This window comes from Grampus griseus (genome assembly GCF_964374135.1).
Source record: "Grampus griseus genome assembly, chromosome: 2".
NCBI classification, from domain to species: Eukaryota; Metazoa; Chordata; class Mammalia; order Artiodactyla; family Delphinidae; genus Grampus; species Grampus griseus.
The window spans coordinates 144,998,175-145,014,969 of NC_139018.1; positions in this window are offsets into that span (position 1 = coordinate 144,998,175).

Consider the following 16,795-nt stretch of genomic DNA (forward strand, 5'->3'; position numbering starts at 1 on the left):
TCTGCGTGTCCTGGGTACTCGGGAACAGCCACTGTCCATGGCTCAGGTGGTCTGGTCACTCCTCACCTCCTTTGCTATGGTCTGAGCATTGTGTCCCCCCAGTGTTGGGAATCTGTACACCCAGTGCAATGGTGTGTTGGTGGGTGCTTAGGTCAGGAAGGTGGAGCCTTCCTTAGAGATTATTCATTCGAGATTATAAGAGACCCAGAGCTCCTTGGCCTCTCCATTCCGCCTCGTGAGGACACAGTGAGGAGTCTGCCACCCAGAAGAGGGCCCTCACCCAACCCTACAGATACCCTGATCTGAGACTTCCAGCCATCAGACAGAGAGAAATACATTTCTTTCTTTTTTTTTTTAACGTCTTTACTGGGGTATAATTGCTTCACAGTGTTAGTTTCTACTTCAGAACAAAGGGACTCAGCTATGCATATGAGAAATACATTTCTGTTGTTCATAAACCACCCAGTCTGTGGTACCTTGTTACAGCAGCCGGAATGCATGATGACACCCTTTTCTGGGCCTCCCATTCTCTGTCTAGAGACAAGAATTCTGGGCCCAGAGTTTTCGTTCCATTACTTGCCGGGCACCCAGTTTCATTGTAGCCTTGGCTTTGAATTCGTCACCCAGCCTTACCAAGCCCGGAGTGAAGGATCTTCCCCAGGGTGGTTACTGGCAGAAGAAGCACTAAAAGAATCAGGGACTTCTGTGTCCCCAGACGTCATGGGGGACATGACTGTTGGAGTTGGCAACAGCGCTGTGCAGAGAAAGCAAACGGAAAACGGCCTGCAGCCGCCCTTCCTCCCGTCCTTGGGCCCTTTGCGCTGCGCCTCGGTTCTGCTGGAAGCAGCTGGGCTTCCAGGGCCCTGAGAAAGAAGGGACAGTTTGCGGGGATCCTGGCGCAACCCCCCGGCCCGAACCCCCAGTGCCAACTTTTCCCAAAGTAGCTTCCCCACATTTCGGGTCCCATGTTTGGATGAGGCCTCAGACACCGGCGTGGGCTGGGCCAGAGCAGCGTCCTCCTCCCGGGAAGACCTGCCCCATAGAGAATTCCAGACAACCAGCTGTCTGGTGCCTGACTCCCCAGCTCTACCCTGAGCTTCCTGCCGTCGGGGAACAGCTCCCCATCCACGGTAGCAGTCGGGAACTTGTGCTCACTGGCGGGAGGAGGGGAGTGCTGGGTCCTGCCTGGTCGGGGGGTGGGGGCTGGATTCAGCCCCCTCTCCTCCTGCATTGAGACTTCACACCTCCCCTGACTGGAGCTGCCTTTCCAGGGCCTTTGTCCTCTGGGGCCACCTGGGGGACCTGGGCCCAAAGTCTCGGCCCAGCATCACCTCCATGGCCAGTGATCCCCGTCCCCTGCACACTTTTAAGCAGCACCTCTGTGGAGCAGGTCCTGGCCTGGCTCCGTGTCTCACCTCAACCTCTTCCTCTCAGAGGATGGCAGAGGCCCGCCTCCCTGCTCTGGGGTCTCTTCCGTGGAGAGGCCAAGGGCCTGCCCAGGGTCCAGAGTTTGGGGACAGGCAGAGCCAGGAGAGGAACCGCATCTTGGTGCTTCTCTGCCCTGCCTGCCGGCTTCAAGCAAGACGGTCCTGAGGGTGCCTCCAGGAAACTGCCCACGCAGAGAGCTCCAGGTTGCATCCTGGATGTGCGGCATCCTCCCCGCTATAGCGGACACCAGTGCCGCTCTCCCGTCTCCCACCCCTCCTCTGGGGCAAATCGCATTTTCCAATCAGCAGATCTCCTACAGAGCAGGCTCTTCTTGCACCCAGCGTTGGCCCTCCTCCTGCACAGAGGTGGGCCTGTGTTCCCTGCTCCTGATCCGGGCAGGGTGCCACCCCGGGGTAAGTGAGGCCAGGTCACAAAGGATGAGATGGTCTCTACCTGTCTCTCTTGGGACCGTCCCCTTTGAAAGGCAGCCTCCCTGCTGTGAGGAAACCAAAGCTGCCCCGAGGCCATCTGGAGCCTCCTCGTGACCGTCCCAGAGGCACGTGAGGTGGTGACTCTTCAGATGACTCCAGCCCTGAGCCTGGTGTCCCCTCCCACCGCGGCCGCTGACGTCACCCTCCTTGCTGGGTTTGATGTGGAAACTCGACTTCTGCGCACCAGTGCCAAATCAAATCTCGGAGACAGAGTTCAGGTGAAGTAGAAAAGAATAGCTTTACTGCTTTGCCAGGCAAAGGGGGACATGGCGGGCTCATGCCTTCAAAACTGTGTGTCCCAAGCCCAGGGGGATTTGATGAGTCTTATAGCAATGGTTCAAAGGAGGGGTTGCTGATAAGGAACAGGGTGTGTGCAGGGCCTGCACTCCTTTAACCTGGCCTCGGGTGGTCTCCCGATGTGTTTCTGTGGTTCTGGAGTTTATCAAACTGTGACCTCCTCTCTGGAATGAAGAATGCTTCATCAGATAGTTAACATCCTCCATTTGTTGGGGTTTAAGTCTGCAGAAGAGCTCAAAGATATTGTTACGTGTATCCCTTGAGGGGGAACCAGGACCCTTTCCCAAGGCTACGCTATTGTTTCTTGGCTATTTCTCTCTTGTCTCTTCATCTCCTCCCTTCCCTGATTAGCAACCGTTTGAATCTGCCCTTTGGAACTCAGGGAAGGTCATGGAGGCTGGAGCCTATTCCCTACAAACAAGAAACAGGGGACACAGAAAGGCTTCCATGCCCAGGAACCCCACAGGGTCCTGCTATGTTAAATGTTCTTTTCCAAATCCTGACCTTCAACATCCAGGAGCACAATAAAATGATCTAAGCTGCTGTGTTTGGGGGTAACTTGTCATCACCAGCAGCAGTAACAGAAATGGCATCTTTCTCTTACAGAAACGTAACATCTCTTGCTCTCTGGTTGCATCTTCCTGCCCACCCACCATGCCCCCCACCCCAGAATCACATGTGGCCATGTGACTAGCTTTGGACAATCAGCCTGAGTGGAAATAATGTGTGACCGCATTTAATTGCTGGCCTTGACTCTGTCCCTCTTCTGAAGGCACGAGTGACAGTGCCATCTCTGTGGGTCACATCGAACATACAACAGGAACAAAACCCAAGCCTTTTATTTTCAACTGCTGAGATTTGGGGGTCATTTGTTACTATGCCATATCATGTCCTGACCGATACACACTGTGTTCTGAACACTGTGCCTGGCTCAGAGGAGCTCATTGCTTACGGTCTGAACACCTGCACGAGGACAGCAGTGTCCAGTGTCCTGTCCCCCACCTGTCCCATCTCACAGCTCTCACATCAGACTCAGGGAAGCCACTCTCAACTCAGAGCTCGCCCATTTCCACTTTTCCACCGCCAGCAGAACATGCTGCTGGGCTCACCCCAGCTCCAGTCCGGCCCCCAGAGGCAGCGGCCTGAGGCACAGGGCCCTCTGGGTTCAGGGAGCAGAGTGGCCTAAGAAACCAGAGGAAGGATGGAGACCTGGGAGCCTGACAACTGAGGTCAGGTTCCTGCAGTGCCCTCCAGCGGTGTGGCCAAGGGCAAGTCCTCCACCTCCAAGCCTCAGTTTTCTCATTTGTAAAATGGGCACGATAATGTCAGTGTGTCAGTCTATAACAGAACACCCCAGTGTACACAGGGTGTTATACGATACCATGTTATGCATAGAGTGACTTATAAACATTTATTTCTCACAGTTCTGGAGACTGGAAGTCCAAGATCGAGATCCTGGCAGATTCAGTGTGTGATGAAAGCCCCCTTTTTGGTTCACAGACAGGTGTCTTCACTGGTGAAAGGGGCGAGGGCTCCACCTTCATGACCTTATCACCTCCCAGGGGCCCCACCTCCTCATACCTTCATATTGAGGGTTAGAATTTCAACATATGAATTTAGAGAGGACACAAACACTCAGTCCAGAGTACATAGCCTTTCCCTCCCAGGGTATTAGGAGGATTAAATTCCCCTGGGAAGGCCTCGCCCAGGCCGGCTGCACTGGGCGGCACCCAGCCAGTCCTGGTCCCCGCTCCAGAGGGAGAGGTGTGGGCCCCAGCCAGCTGCCCTCAGAGCAGGCGGCCCATCAGTCCTTACCTCCTGGAGCCCATGCCCTGCTTCACTCAGGCAGCCTGGATGGGCCGCCTGGTGCGGGTGAGCAGAGCTCTCAAATAGCGCTTCTTCCCTGCAGTGACGGGGAGGTCAGTAAGGTGATGGCAGCGGTACGCTGTCAGGTGCTCAGGCCCAAATCTCATCTTCCCTCTTTCTCTCACAGGCCACGTCCACCAAACCCAGCCATTGGTCCCTCCACAGTGTGGCCGGCATCCAACCACTGTCAGTCACTCACTCTCACACACACACACACACACACACACACACACACACACACACACACACACACACACACACACACACACACACACACACACACACTTACCCTGCTCCAGGACCCGCCTCCTGCCTGGTCTTCCTGACTAACCCCACCCCCCTTCACCCTGCACACAGCAGAGTGAGCCAGTTTAAACCCACGTTGGGGCTCCTGGCATGGTTCCCAACATCAAGCCGTTCTTCAATTCTCAGCGGATGACTGGATGTCCTGCAAATTTGTTAGGGAACTGTTGACGGAAACCACCCGCCATGGCCAGGCCCGCTTGCCTGACTTGTCTCACAACAGGTCATGAGCACGGTGCTGCCACCGGGAGGAATTTGGGAGGGGCCAAAAGAGGGAGGAGACAACCAACCTCCCAGAGTCCTTTGTGCTGGAATCCATCTTGGCTGAGAGATGCGCGCACCACCAGGAAGGACCCTGAATCACCAAATATGGGCCACGCAAGATGATTGGCCAGAGACAACCCGGAAACTAACCCTATCACCATGAAACCCGAGACTGCGAGCCACGTGGAGAGCAGTCCTCCTGGGTTCCCTTACCCTCTGCTCTCTGCCCGGGCGCCCCTTCCCAATAAAGTCTCCTGCTTTGTCAGCACGTGTGTCTCCTCGGACAATTCATTTCCGAGTGTTCGACAGGAGTCCACTCTCAGGCCCTGGAAGGGGTCTTCCTGCAACAAATTTACTTCCATTCTGACGTCATCTACCAGGAGAAGCACAAGATCCCACAGGTTAGGGGCTCACTCCCACAGGAGAGCCCCCACTGCAGACTCCAGTCCCAAGCCCAGGCTGTCATCTGTGCTTCTGACCACCTGGCTGTAAATTGGAGGTTCCCAAGACCCACTCTTCAGGTTCAATTAATGTGCTGGAGCAGCTCACGGAACTCAGAGGAACATTTACCTACAAGCACCAGCTTAATATAACTGGTGTATAAAGGCTACAGATGACGAGGTACATCGGGCAAGGGTCTGAGTGCAGAAGATTCTGTCCCCATGGAACTGGGGTGCATCACAACCTGGTATGTGGACATGCTCACCAACCCCTGAGCTCATCCCATCTGCTCGTTCATGAGTTTTTATGGAACTTAATCTGCAACCCCAACTCCCTTGGCGGGGGCGGTCAGCGGATGGGGCTGAAACTTCCAACCTTCTAATCCTTTGGTCTGCTGGTGACCGGCCCCACCCTGAGGGGATCTAGGGCCCCACCCTAAGTTACCTCATTAGCATAAACTCCTGCTCAGGAGGGATCCTTAGAAGGAACAGAAGCCGCTCTTATCACTTGGGAAATTCCAAGGGTTTAGGAGCTCTGCTCTAGGAATCAGGGACAGGACCAGATACATTACTTGTTATCCCACAGGGCCCGTCCCCCTCTGCCCTCCTCCCACCCACACGCCAGGGTCCTCCACCTCCTGAGCTTGCCTTTGCCCTTCTCTGCCTGGAAACTCTGCCCGGGTATCTGCCAGGCTCCCTAGCTCACCTTGTTCAGGTCCTTGTTTAAAGGTCACCTGTTGAAGGAAGCCTTCCTGATCAGCCCCTTGACAGCTGTAGAGCCCCTCCACTCGGGGACCCCTTCCCTCCATCATTGTTTTCTATTCATCCCGGTCACCACCTGACACGTGCGCTTAGGTGTTTACTGCCCCTCCCCCAATTAAAATACCAGCATGAAAGTGAAGGAGGCCCTCACGCCAGCGATGCCTGGGAGAAAATGTATGTGAGGACGCCCCTTTCCCATGCAGGAGCGCCAGGCAGAGGGAGGGGAGGGTGAGGACGGCCTGTGAGAGTAGGACCAGCCCTGGCAGCTTACTGCGAACCGCTCACTGCAGCCTCTGTGGGTCCAGGCCACATTGATGCAAGCCTGGGGGTCCGAGTCACCCTCCCCACGGGCAGCAGAGTGGAACGAAAGGGGTCACTAAAGCTGCGAAGGTCATCCAGGAAAAGGGCCTTGGAGAGGACGAGACACTGAGGTGTGAGGCCCAGAGCCAGGCTCTCAGCTCATCCCTGCCTGGCGGGCTGGCCAGGCCAGGCCTGAGGCCTGAAGAGCCCCTGGGCCGCAGGACCCTGCCTCACAGTGGCCGGTGCCTCTCGGCCGTGTGGCAAGCCCACCGCAGCCCCCCGACCCAGGCCAGCCAGCTGTGACTCAGAGCGCACCCGTTGTCAGGCATCCAGTCCACACATGGCGGTTAGCACAGTTTTCAGCACCTTGGACCCGGTCTGGGAATAAAGGGAGTAGGCCTGGGCCTGGAGCCAGAGCAGTGGGTGTCCAGGATCCCCTGGGGCTAGCCCAGCACCTGCGCGGGCCCGATTCTCTGGTGGTTTGGCACAGTGCGGACTCCAGAAAATGCAGGGTTGCAGGTACCCCGCCAGGTGAGTTTTCCTCCCCAGGCCCAGCTCCTCAGGAGCTGCTGGGCTGAGGACCCCTTTCCATTTCCAGAGGGAGCCCTGCCCCCGCAGAGGATTGGGTAAGCACAGAGGCCGAAGAGGGCTTGCTGCCACCTCCTGCAGGGCAGGAGGAGGAAGGGACACACAGGATGCTTGGGCCAGGGTGGGGCTGAGCCTCCCCCAGCAGTGTCTCTGGGGAAACCTCCCTGAAGATGCAGCCCTGCTCAGCCGGGTGGATCAAAGGGCCAAGTGAGCGAGCATCTTGTAGGCACCGGGGCTGGCCCTGCGCTTCCCGGACCTGGCTTCAGCACCCTCCCTCCCACGGGGAGCCTGTTGCTGCCCTGGGCAGGAGGAGACATGGCCGCTGTGGCGAGGTCCCGTCCTCCTGCTTCGCAGCTTCCTAAGCCTTGGCTTCCTGCCTGGTTTCTCCAGGGCCTGGGGACCTCGGGCTACTGACCTGGTGCTGCGACCCCTGGGCAAAGGTGGCTCGGAGGGGCTTGGGTTGGGCCCAGGGGATGTGGAGCAGGTATGACCTTGCTCCAGGGGTATTCCTGGTACCTTTGTGGGAACGGGGGAAGCAACACCCAGCACGTCCCCAGAACAGGCGCTGGATGGGAGCCAGGGTGCGGGCTGGCCCTGCAGCCGGGCAGCTCCCTGCTGTCCATCCCACCTCCCGGCCGCACACACCAATGGCAGCGGCTGGCTTTGTGTTGGGTGTTTCTCCCCCTCCCCATGTCACATGTCCACGAGCCCATGTTTGGTCATTCTTGCCCACGCAGCCCTGAGGCTTGTTTCCTCGGGGAGATGGCCGTGCCTCTAGGATTGGGCTCCCACACTTGTAGGGGCGGGAGGCATGGAAAACAACATCGTTACCACCCCACCAGAGCACGGCGTGCTTCTTGGTGGGACCTGTCCAGGCAAAGGCCTTATTTTGGCAAATCACCGGGTAGCCATCGGAGCGGAGCCCAAGCGCAGACGTGTGTGCGGCAGGCTCCTTATTAGGTTAATTAGGACCCCGCGGCCCCGAGACTGCACAAAACTAAGATGATCTCGGCACTAGCCGAGACAGCAGATCCAAGGTGGTGTTTTCCTTGGGAGGAGTCTTGCCAAAAGTCCTCCTGAGGCAGGAGGGAGACAGACGGAAGAGGGGGTGGGGACCCCAGGAAGAGCCGAGGAGTCTGCAGACCCCACACTGGCCCCCAAACTCTGCCCCCCACTTCCTCATCTGTAAAGTTCATCCCTTTACATGTATGATGTGCCAGGAACTGCTGGCCACTGGGTTTGGTCCATAATAAAGCGGCTAATCAAATCGGCTTCAAGCTGTACACAGATTAGCTCATTTAATCCTGGCAACAAACCTGTCCTTTTTTCAGATGGAGAAACCGAGGTCCTAGGATGTCAGTGACTGCCTAGCTGTCAGAGCCAGGAGCCCAGAAGTAGCCCCTGCCCTAAAGGGGAACCAGGCCCAGGAATGTTCCAGAACAGACAAGGGTGCGGGATGTGGGATGTGGGATGTGGCCCACAGGGCGGCCCCAGCGCCCCTCCCTGGAGGGCCGGGCTCTCGGCCGGCAGCCAACGTGGCATCCCCAAGGGAGGGGAGGCGCCACGCCTTGGGCCCTGCTCATTAGACCGGGCAGGCCCATGGGCGTGGTCGCGGCTCGCTTGGTTCCTGTCTGGTAATTACACTGGGCGTGGCCTGGACCCATTGCCGGGTGGCCTACCTGCCCACCAAGCACACCTCTGCCCCACCTGACCTCATGGCCCTGGCTTCCCTCAACACCCTCCCCGACCCTGGGCAATTTGTCAATTTCAATCCCTGTGGGAAACGAACCCAGGGCTGTCCCTGCAGCAGTGTCAAAGGAAAAACATGGACTGGAGGAAGGAGGAGGCCCAGTGAGCTCCCCCCCTCCACCGCCCGCCACCCGGTGGTGCGGGGGCAGGGGGAGGGGGAAGGGTGACACTGGCCAAGTGAGCCCAGAAGCCTGTTTTCTCAATCCGTCAAGTGATGCTTCCAACACGTTCCTTATTCATACGTGCACTCAGTGAACATGTATTCTTCACTTACTCTTGTATCAGACACTGTCCCAGGCACCAAGGAGGCATCTCCTGGACACTCAACAGTCTTATGGAGGAGACAAGGAACATCAAACCAAAAAAAAGAAATGGCAGTGAGGAGAGAAGGAAAAGAGGATGCAGGGTCCTTCAGCCTTGGGGGTCAGGGGGCTCTGCGGAGGAGAGGAAAGATGAGAAGGAGCTGGTGGGCCCAAGGTCGGGGAGACCTCCAGCGGCACGGACTCTGGGCGGGAGCCCTCCGTGGCTTGAGGAACAGACTGGAGGCCAGAGAGGCTGGATGGCCATGGTGGGGGGGGGGCGGGGGGCAAGCAGGAAGAGCAGACGGCCAGAGAGGGCAGCAGGGCCAGCGTGCAGAGCTGGGGTTTATCCTGAGTGTGATGGAAAAGCATTGGTGGGATTAAGCAGGAGTGACATTTTTGAATAGCGCCTCTGGCTGCGGTGGGGATAGACTTGGGACAAAGCCACAGTGGACAGATGGCGGATCGTGGGGCAGCCCAGATCAGCCTGGGCCTGATGCTGAAAACTTGGCCTCTGTGCACCAGTGCCGAATTGAATCTCGGAGACAGAGTTTGGGGTGAAGTAGAAAAGAATAGCTTTATTGCTGGGCTAGGCAAAGGGGGACACAGTGGGCTGGTGCCTCAAAAACTGTGTGTCCCCACCCAGAGGGATTTGGTGAGGAGTTTTATAGCAGGGGTTCAAGGGTGGGGTTGCTGATAAGGATCAGGGTGGGTGCAGGGCCTCCTTTAATCTGGCCTCAGGTGGTCTCCTCCCTTGTCTCTGTATCCCATCCTTTCCCTGATTAGAAACTGTTCGAATCTGCCCTTTGGGACTCAGGGAAGGTCATGGAGGCTGGAGTCTATTCCCTACAAACAAGAAACAGGGGACACAGAAAGGTTTCTGTGCCCAGGAGCCCACAGGGTCCTGCTCAGTTTCAGGACCCTCCTCAGCCCCCATGTGCCAGAGCAGTGAGTGGAATTCTCTTCACTCCATTCCAATTCTATGGGAGATTTTTTTCTATCCTCAAAGGGTACGTGTTATGAACAAAATGGAGAGTTTATTTAAAATTTTTTAAATATTCGGTTGAACAGAGTCACAGGTATAAAGGCCTAGTTCTTCCCTGAGCTTTTAAATTCAAGTTATGTTCTCATTTACACATAAGCTTGGCAAATTTGAGCCATCATTTTGCGGGGGAGGGGCTTTGATTTGTGTTTGCCCATCCACATATTTTGTTAATTAAACCCCTTTAAACACATTGCATTACATCTGTACATTTAATTTTTAATTTGATTTTTTAGTATTTCAATATCCTCAATAACAAAAACCCCTCTCAAGTACTATTTTATAAATCTAATACGTTAAGTGCAGTGACTCACATTTTCTGAGTGTTTCAATATTGCATAAGAACTTAGATTTCAAGTTAAAAATGTCAAGACTAAATTACTCAATTATGTCCTTAAATTCTAATTCCAAGGCTGGCCAGACCAGATCATCTTAAATATGAAAGCTGCAAAAAGACCAAATGCATCTGCTTAACAATGTTAAAACTGTGGGTTAGCTTCTTGTCGACATTTGGATGGACAATTCTACAGTTTTGTCATCCAAAACAATATCAGAGTTACCTTTGCAAGGAATGTTGGGTTGCGTTCTTGGCTGCCAGAATGTTTAATGTCCGGAGAGGCCCTGCCCGGTGCCCACCTGCCCGCAGGCTGTGCGAGTTTGCTCTGCCATTCTCTTCTCCCATCCTGGAGAGGGTGAGTCCTCCCAGTTAAGTCCCTAGACACGGATGACCCATCACCTAATTCCTGCCTCTATTCACAGAAGTTTGCAGTCTCCACCTTGGGGGCTCCACACTTAACTGGTCCAGGTACCCCTTCACTCAGTTCTGGATTCCTTTTCAGCTCTTCCTCTCCGTCAGCAGAGCCAGCAGGTGTTGAAAATGCATCTGGCTCTCTCTCTCCCAACCCAGTGACACAGGACTGTGGCTGCTTGGCCACATGGGGCACTGTGCCCCAGACATCTTCTCCTAACCAGAGTGTACGGGCCTCAAGCCGGCTGTGCTGCCCACTAGCCCCAGCCCACCCCAGCCAGATGTCTGGCAGCATAGACAGGACAACAGGCGTGTCCCAGCACCCCCAGGTGTCCAGAGTACCCATGTGTGTGGAAAGCAAGTCTCACCCACCAGCCATGGGCACCCGCCCAGAGCCAGCCTCCAGGCAACAACCTCACCCACCGAGCCGGCCCAGTGCATTCAAAGACAAACAATAACAAGTGTTGGCAAGGATGTGGCATAATTGGAATTCTCATACACTGCTGGTGGAAGTGGAAAATGGTGCAGATGGCAACAGTATGGCAATTCCTCAAATGGCTAAACATGGATTTAGCTATGACCCAGCGATTCCACTCCTAGGTGTAGTCCCAAAAGAAATGGACACGTGTTCACAAAAAAACTTGTACACAGATGCTCATAGACGCATCATTCACCATAGCCCAAAGGTAGAAACAACCCAAATGTCTGTCAATTGATGAATGGATTAAAAAAAAGTGGTATATACATACAATTATTATTATTCAGCCATAAAAAGGAATGAAGAACTGATACATGTTAGAACATGGATGAACCTTGAATACATTTTGTTAAGTGTAAGAAGCTAAACACAGAAGGCCATATATATTTATATATTTTTTAATTAATTAATTAATTAATTTTTGGCTGCGTTGGGTCTTCGTTGCTGCGCGTGGGCTTTCTCTAGTTGCGGCGAGCAGGGGCTGCTCTTCATTGCTGTGTGCGGGCTTCTCATTGCGGTGGCTTCTCTTGTTGCAGAGCACAGGCTCTAGGTGCACGGCCTTCAGTAGTTGTGGCATGTGGGCTTCAGTAGTTGTGCCTCCTGGGCTCTAGAGCGTCTCAGTAGTTGTGGTGCATGGGCTTAGCTGCTCCACGGCACGTGGGATCTTCCTGGACCAGGGCTCGAACCTGTGTCCTCTGCATTGGCAGGCAGATTCTTAACCCCTGTGCCACCAGGGAAGTCCCCTGGGCCCTCTCTTTAGACAGGTTCAGGGAAGGCCAGTCTCTTGAGCATTGAGTGGAGGCTTGCACAGCGTGAGGTCAGAAAGTGTGAAGGCCCCGGGCAGGCCCACTTGCTGTGTCGCCAGAAACTGCAGGGGGCGCCCAGGCAAAGCCCTGGGAGCGAGGCAGGTGCCAGGTCAGGCGGGGTCCAGCGCTGCCGTGAGTGGGAAGGGGGCCATCTGCAGGTTCTCATCGGAAAAGGACCTGTCCCTCTGCCTCTGGATGTGCGAGACTCCCCGGTCTGTATGTGGCCTGTCAATGACTCTTGGCCCAGGCCCAACCTGACCCATGTCTGGGGCCCGTGCAGAGCCCGTACTGTTGAAATGACCAGACTCTTCTTTGAATTTCCAAAACATCGCCTGCCCAAGCCACTCTGCTTTGTGGCCCGTGTACGGGTCCTCCCCAAGATATCCCTGGGGGTCCTCTGGACACTATGGCCCCAAGGGGCTCCAGAATGGAGGAAGGCCCCTCACGGGATGAAGCAGAGCATCAACGGCCCCAAAGGACAGGCATGAGGGGGTGGAAGAGATAGTGCGTCTGGGACACCCTGCAGGCCTCGGCGGGGAGCTGGGCACCACTTGAGCTGGTGGAGCCCAGGGGATTGTGGTCCAGGGAAGCCAGGACCAGGGAAGCCTGGGCGATTCTGGTTACAAAGAGCTGGTGAGGTCGTGGGGAGAGGGCTGGGGCCTCGGTCAGGACCGACGGGCAGCCAGTCACGTGGCCTGCTGAGCCTCAGAACCACCCCCTCTCCCGCCCCCGGAAGCATGGTCTCCTTCCCTCTCTCGGGGATTCTCTTCAGCATTAGATGAGCTCCTGTGAGTAAAAGCACCTTGAAATTACAAAGTGCAAAGAACAATGCAAGAGAGGGTTACCGTCATTATTACCCAAGACTATGGCATCGTTTTTCTATCATATAATTAGTGTGTGTGTGTGGTGTGTGTTCTGGAGTGGCTTCAACATATCCTCAGAGCCAGAAGGCTGAGAGACATTGAGGGGGTTAGAAATACAAGCGGCAGGAGCACCCGCGGGTAGTCCGGAGGGTTGGGGGCGGCGGCGGGACTAGGCCGCCCGCCCTGTCCAGGAAGTGGGCGGGGCGAGGGAGGCCGGGGGCTGGGCGCTCCGGGGTGGGAGGGGACACCGGGCGCGGGCGGGGATGCGGTGGGCGGTGGAGACGCAGCGCCGGGGGTGTCTCCCCGGGAGCCCCGCGGAGCTGCGAGGGCAGAGCCTCGGGAGCTTGCCGCGAAGACCGGCGGTCCGGCTCGCAGGGAGCGCCCTGCTGTCACCGGTGCCGACTGTTCCACACCCGCCCGCACACGCGGGAATCCCGAGCCTTCCTGGTTTCTCCAGAAAACCCCTCTGGGAGCAGATCGTGAATTCCAGGAACTTCCTGAAGGCTTGGGAAGCGAGAGAGGCCCCCCGCCCCTCCCTCCCAGCCCTTTTCTCACTCCGTCCCTTCCACTAGGAGCCCCTGCCGGCCTGGACAGGGCAGTGACCCACGGCCCCCCTCCGCACAGCCCCCCATAGAGTTCCTCCACAGCCCCACCCCATAGTCCCATCTCCCAGCCCCAGAGCCCCTCCACCCCCTTCACAGCCGCCGCAACCCCCAAAGCCCCCACCTGGTAGAGAAGGCTCATCGTGCCTGTTTCAGCAGCCCGGTAAGGGTCAGGGCAGGTGCTTCTGGCTGAGGGACCGTGGGCACTGCCTGGGGACAGGGATGCCAGGAGAGGCTGGAAGACCACCCAGTGTGGCCGGGGTCTCAGAGGAGCATGAGATTTGAGTAAAGAAGGCTGTTCCAGCTCAGGGAGCAGATCAGGAGGAAAGGGAAGATAAATCCAAGGACAATGCAGAAGGACAGAAAAAGTGTAAGGAGACGTCAGGGGTACAGAAGGTTGCTTCAGTAAGTCTACCTTCAACTAGTATGAAACAAAAAAGGAGAGAACATGGAGGGAGGAAAGTTAGCAATAAAATAAAAGAAGAAAACATTTCCAGTCCTAAAGAGTCTTCAGACGGAATGGTCTACGGAATGCAGGATGAAGGAAAAATGACCTGCCCTTAGAAATATCTGCATGAAAGTCCAGGACAACAGTGTAAGAAAAGGTTGAAAGATTCCAAAGAGGGTCAAAGCAAAATGTTCGCTGCAAAGGAGTGAGAATCACACTGGCACCAGACTTCCTGTGGGTAGCAATGGGTGTTACGAAGACAGTAATTTTGAACCTAGTTTTCCATACGGGCAGACCTCGGAGAGACTGAGGGTTCAGACCAGACCACCGCAGTAAAGCGAATACTGCAATAAAGTGAGTCACACAAATTTTGGGGCTTCCCAATGTATATAAAACTTACGTTTATACTGTAGTCTATTAAGTGTGTGATAGCATTGTCTTAGTTAAAAATACTTCATTGCTAAAAAATGCTGTCCTCTGGCAACACAGTGTTGCCACAGACCTTCAACTTGTAAAAGACAAAATATCTTCGAGGTGCAATAAAGTGAGGTCTGCCTGTACTTGGCCAAATTATCAGTCACGTATGGGACAGAATGAAGATATTTTCACACCTTCAAGGATTCAATAAAACACACACCTCCCATGCATTCTTTCTTGGACAGTTACTTGATGTTTTTCAGCAAAATGAGAAAGAAAACTGAGAGAAAAACATGTTATTTGGACTCTAGAATGACCCTCCTGGGGGCGGTAAGGGGAGTCTCAGGGTTGACAGCTCTGCAGGCGGGAGCAGGGAGCGGGCTGGGGAGAAGCTTTGGGAACAAAGAAATTGAGGCTCTGGGAGAGGCACCTGATTAGTTTACTAACAAGAAGGAAGAAAGGAATTTAAAAGCTACAGGGAAAAACATGTATACTACAAATGAAGTTTCAAATGTAAGGCAAACTAAAATGAGATAGGATTTTAAGCTACTGAGGGAGTGTGTTCACCCAACTGGCCCTGGATGCTAAAAATATCTTCCTGGAGTGGTCCGAAGTGAGGGTGACTGTAGGTTCACAGAGAAGACTTAGCCTTCATATCAGGAAGTCCATTAATCACAAGACCCAAGGACGGATAAGCATTCCACTGAGGCTTCGGGGAATAACCAGCAAGATATTTAAAAACAGAAATGATAAAAAAAAGGACTAGCCCTGGAGTGGTGGAACTTTGCGGGGGGAAGGTCAGGGGTGGGAGGGGGAGGAAAGAGACATTTTATCACTGCGTTTCGGGGGGAATTATTTGGTTGTTTAACCTTGTTCATACGTTTTACTTTGATTAAAATTCGTAAATGTTAAACATGAAACCAGTGATCAAATTACTTCCAAAGTCCACAAAGTTCATGACTGGACAATCCCTATAGTAAACACAGTTCGCTGTTTTACTTTGTAAAGTATTTTCGTTGGCACTTTCTCAATTAGTTTTACAACCCATGTATACAGAGCATGCATCCTTTACCCTATTGTATACAAGAAGGGGAAAAAAAACCAGTTTCAAATATTTACCTAAGGGCACGGTGCCAGCGGGGGCAGCGTGGGTGGGTGGCTGAAGAATAACAATAATTATAACAGTTCCCCACCCCTACCCCCCAAGTGGATGCTTCCAGGTACCAGAGCAGGTAACTGGGACCCCTCCCTGCACTCAGGGCCACATCCCTCTGTAGTCTCAGATCAATGAATCTTTCTCTTGTTTCAGAGGTTTCCCAGCAAAGAGCTCGGCCCCCTCCTCCCCTCGGGCCAGAGCAGTTCTATTTTTATTTCTGGTCATTGCATATGGCTTATGTCCCAGCCGGTGACTGTGCTCTGGGTGCCAGGCTCCTTGGCAGCGGCCCTAATTCGGGAGCAGAGATCTACCCAGTGCAGGGACAGCCTGCAGGCCTGCCTGGAGGAGCCCAGATGATTCACGCCAGCCCCATCCTTGGACGATGTAAAATTGTCCAGCGTTTCACACCTGAAGCAAATATGGAGAAAGAGACAACCCCGGAGGTCCCACTACCTAGTTCTAATCCTAAGTAAATGCTATGTTAAAGGTACTGGTGAAAGCCTCTTGGGCGTTTCTGAGCCACCCCACCCTGTCCTCCCTGCATCCTCTGTACTCCTGGCCAGTGGGTACCGATGCTCGAGGAACAGGGTCATTGCTCCACGTGTTTCCCGGCTCTACAAGCACGATGCTATGGAAGCCTTCCTGTTTGCAGCTTGCTTTCTTTGTGCAGCACCGTTTTTGGATATCGTAAGGGTAATGCCCTCAGTTCTGCATGGCGCCATTGCACGGATGTGCAGGCAGCCATTGGGCATGTCCTTTCTCACGTGGGCGCACATGGGGGCCTTTGGGCGTGTCCGGGTTTTGCTCTCCCCGAAGGCACTGCCATGAATGCTGGTGGACACCTCCTGGGGGTGGGGATGGGATGCTCCCCAGCTTAGCTTGGGCAAGCTTTTAGCCTCACACAAGTGCTATTGTGATTTTAATTCCAAACATTATACCTGAGTTTTGAAAATTCAGAGAATTAACCAAAATAAGTAGGCAAAAATAATCTATTTTTCACTACCTAAAAACTGCTTGACTTTTATGTCTTTTACCAGTATTTTTTCTGTGCATATAAATATGTAATTACAATTATATAGCTGTAGAGAACATTTTTTTAGAAGTTTTTTAAAAAATTTATTTAATTAATTTATTTATTTTTGGCTGCATTGGGTCTTTGTTGCTGCGCGCGGGCTTTCTCTAGTTGCGGTGAGCGGGGGCTCGTTGCGGTGCGTGTGCTTCTTATTGCGGTGGCTTCTCTTGTTGTGGAGCACGGGCTCTAGGCACCTGGGCTTCAGGAGTTGTGGCTCCTGGGCTCTAGAGCGCAGGCTCAGTAGTTGTGGCGTACGGGCTTAGTTGCTCCACGGCATGTGGGATCTTCCCAGACCAGGGCTCGAACCCGTGTCCCCTGCTGGCAGGTGGATTCTTAACCACTGCGCCACAGGGAAGCCCTAGAGAACATTTTTTAA